This window comes from Nicotiana attenuata, unplaced genomic scaffold (genome assembly GCF_001879085.1).
Source record: "Nicotiana attenuata strain UT unplaced genomic scaffold, NIATTr2, whole genome shotgun sequence".
NCBI classification, from domain to species: domain Eukaryota; kingdom Viridiplantae; phylum Streptophyta; class Magnoliopsida; order Solanales; family Solanaceae; genus Nicotiana; species Nicotiana attenuata.
The window spans coordinates 37,067-41,271 of record NW_017674778.1 but is presented as its reverse complement, the minus strand read 5'-3'; the positions used below and the strand labels follow the sequence as shown (position 1 = coordinate 41,271).

Here is a 4,205-nt window from a genome sequence, read left to right as displayed (position 1 = left end):
TAAAGTATTTAATATTATCATATATTATTTTAATTTCACTAACTACTAGTCCCGTTGACTATTGTTTCATATTATTATTCTCAGGTTCGATATCTTGTTAATTAATATGCACACTGGTATTGGTAATTTGGTATATATTTTTCTGGATTATTGAATATTGATGCGTGTAAATATTTTTAAGGTGATTATTTTATCAGCTAAAAGTGATGTAGTTCCAAAAATAGCCTTAGTTATTGGAATGTTTTACTAAATGTGAACTACCATTAACTTGATTATGTGTTCTTATAAAACAAGTTAAGCTAATATAATTGACACACTTGGCTTGTTACTATTGAGTTCTTTGTTGGGCTTGAGTCACATATACGCTGATCGGGCATACTATGTGTAATGATTCCCCCATTCACGATAAATAATAAATAAAAAGAGAAAAGAAAAGCCATTCCATTTCGACAAAAGACCCACACCCAAGTTCCATAGCTTTTGGTTCGCTATCCCGATCATGATTTTCCTAACCCCAGAGGGAAAAGTACTTCCCTTTTGGGCCGGTTGTGGGCGAGGAGGGATTCGAACCCCCGACACCGTGGTTCGTAGCCACGTGCTCTAATCCTCTGAGCTACAGGCCCCACCCCGTCTCCACTGGATCTGTTCCCGGGAGTACCCTCAAAAAAAGGAAGCTTTCCTCTCCCCAGCCATTTCGGGTTAAGAAGATGTGAAAGTGCGTTTATCTCTATAAGAAGGGTGCGTTCCGAGGTGTGAAGTGGGAGAGAAGGGAGTTCACTTTTAGTTATCCAATTTTAACTTTAAAATATATATTTTACAATTTTACCCATAATAATGATAACATTTGAAAAAAATTGGGAAATGATTTGGGAATTAGTAGTTATTGATAATGATAAAACAAAATAAAAAAATTTATTTTTCTCTTTGATTTGCTAAAATGGAGAAATAAAAGTGAAAATTTATTTTTTGTACATTGGACAAGTAAAAGTGAATGGATGAGTAATACACATCTAAGAAGGTTGCTCTTTAATGAATTAAAATATCAAAATGGACCTCAATTATTGCAGGACAACTGATTAATTCAAACTTTCCTCTTAAGAAAGCAGTGACGATCCCACCAAGCAACTAAGATCAAAATGCTTATCTAATATTTCACTTTTAAAATATAAATAATAATTACTCCTATATCATTAAGTTGCCATTCAGAAGGGAGCGTTGGCATAACTGGTAAAGTCGTTGCCATGTGACCTGCAAGTTAAGGGTTCGAGTCGTGAAAACAATCTCTTGAAAAAATGCCGGGTAAGGTTACAATAGACCCTTGTGATCCCGCGCTTCCCTAGATCCCGCGTATACTGGGAGCTTAATGCACTAGGTTTTTTTTTAAGGTTGCCATTCACTTCACGATTTGAAGGTTCTCCACTCTTTGATTTTTATCATTATTGTCTTCCAATTGAGTGCTAACAAGCCTAATTTCACAGGTGAAAACTGAAGATTGAGCTGGTCCACTCATTGTTTGCCATTATTATTAATGCTTTTCCACTCGACAGACATCTCACATCTGTTTCTGGTACTAGTATTAAACTGGTAGAATAGTGTTGAGGAATCTTAAAATAATGTACTACTATAATGTTGGTATAATCTTAGTAGTTAGTAGTACTTCTTCTTTCCTTTTTGATTGACAATTTGGATTCTTTCTATGCATAATTTTCTATTATATAGAAAAGAAAAGATGGTTGACCAAGGGTATATATGTCATTTCATAAAAAATTTATGTTTGCATTTTTTAAACGCAAAATACATGTGGATCCCATATTTCTCTAGCCACAACTCTCCTTTAAATGCACTATGCATGTGTTGATTAGACTTTTGTGCAGTGCAAATCTTTTTCTCATTTTCAAAAATTATTAATTTTGTTTTATTCAAATAAAAGTTTCCATAGAGAAAATAAAATTAATTTTTAAATAAAACATCAACAAAAAGAAGTATCAATATTTAGAAGATTTTCATATTTACCCATACTATCTGGAAGCAATTTGAAAATAAAAATTAAATGATTTTCATTTATTCATACTATTTGAAGACGATTTCAAACTAAATATTTTTATATATTCAAAAGTAATTTTAAAAAATATAGCTTGTTAAACCTCAAAAGTTAATTAACTAAACACCAACAAATAATAATTTTAATAAAATTGCAATGTTGGGCCCGTATACGAGTCTTTCCTCATCTAGTATCTCTAATAAAATGTCAAATTTGTCCTATTGGTCATCCTGTTATTCCTGTTTATAACATATAAAATACCTTGAACCAAGTGGAGTATTAAAAATCATGCAAGCTTTGGTATTTTCCTCTCCCAATTCCCAAGTGTTGTGGCCCCAATACATCTGTTTCTGTTAGTATTATTAAACTGAGGAAAATGGTGTTGAGGAATCTTTTTATGTACTGTTATATTGTTATCCTTAATTTATCTTTCCTTTTTGATTGACAACTTTGATGTTTTCTAGAATAGACTATCTTGTACCAAGTGTTTGTAGAAATAAACAAGAAAAGATTCATTGAATTCAGATAATATATAAAGCATTGGATTATTGTTGCATAATTCAACAATAACAACAACAAACAGACCCAGTTGTTCACCCTTAAATTCGGATAATAATTGAATTTATACGCGGTTCTAAAGATACGTGATATAAATTGATACAAGGACGAGAAAATAGATAAACGTAGAAATAAGCAAATAAAAGATAGATACAACCTTCACAAACGGAGCAAACTTTGGCCTTATCAGATTGATTTCCCTTTAGCCAATAATGATATTATGGAAGACAGAGCAAAATAAATTGAAACTAGAAGTACCAGTATATTGCTTAGAAGTGTATTACAATGTGTTCTTTGAACAAATGAGTCCCCTCTATTTATTGACGGAGATCTATCCTTTTACACAATATTTTATAATAAACACAGGTCCTTGATTTAGAAGACCGTTGGCTCCTTTTTAGACTAATTCCATGATTTACGCCATAATGATTAGTCAGTGGCTAGAATCATGGACCCCTGTTCTAAAGAGTTGGCAAAGCTTTTCTTCGAGGTCACTGGGAACGAGGTCAGTTATGCCTTCGATAAATACGAGGGCAAGTCTGATGCCCTTGGCGACACATTCAAGTCAGATACCGTCATGTACTGACCATGTTGGATTTTAGATCGATCTTTGAACTTCGATATCGAGCTTGGGTTCTTTTGTAACTTCGAATCCTATCCAATTATCGTTCCAGATGCTCGATCGAGCACCGAGCTCGGTCGAGCATTGAGCTCGATTTTACCCGTATACAGATAGTCCCCTCGTTTTTGGAGAGTAAGTGACAAGAAACGATATGAATCCTCGATCTTCACTTCGATAAATCATGACGTAAGCGACAAAAGGTCAACGAAACATCCTATCGGTACAGTTTCCAAGGCATTAAATGCATGCCAGATGTCAATACTGGAGGGAGACTCTTGAGGAAATCCATACTCGGGGCTTCGACCTTATAACTAAGATCGAGAGCGCTAAGGAACTTGAAGTTGAAGCTAGAAGGTTAGCTTATCCCGAGGATGATGATGATCCTGAGAGCTTGAGCTAGTCCGAAGGTGGGGAAGACCCCGAGGGCGGAGATGCTGCTTCTGAAGATGACCAGGCCATTTAGGCTCTTAAATAGTTTTTGTATTTCTCCCGAGACTGCTTTGGCCTTTGTAAAGAGCTTCCATCGGGCCGTGTTGCCCTTGTAAAAGATTTTGATGTACATATAAGACTTTTCCCTTCTATGGCTTCTGAACGTTCTTCTTTTTTATTTATACAAAGATCAAAGTGACTTAGCATGGAATAATTATTCGAAGGTCCAAGATTGAGATAGTAAGGACCTCTGTTTTAAAAGGCAGAATTGGGACTCGCCCGGAGCTCGCCCTGGAGCGGAGCACTCGTAAAACGCCCCCGGACTTATGTGTGGGGCTTAGTTCCATGAGACTTACGCCCCGGACACGCCCAACGCCTAGCGTTCTGGGCTCGCCTAATAGAATTTTATGCAATTGTGTATAACTAACCTTATAAATCCTCAAATATTCTTAATAGATCATTGACTATTCAAAATTACTATTTTCTTAATCATAAATCATTAAGTTGAGAGTATTTTATGTCATAATTAAAATAAAAATTATTGCATGTTATCCA

The 4,205-nt window shown here is 35.0% G+C and overlaps 1 non-coding gene across 1 annotated transcript; it reads right to left on the bottom strand.

Annotated features, from left to right (window-relative positions):
- Positions 1-549: 549 nt before the first annotated feature.
- TRNAR-ACG lies at positions 550-623 on the bottom strand. The gene has a single exon. It is a non-coding gene; the product is annotated as a tRNA-Arg (tRNA).
- Positions 624-4,205: the final 3,582 nt, after the last annotated feature.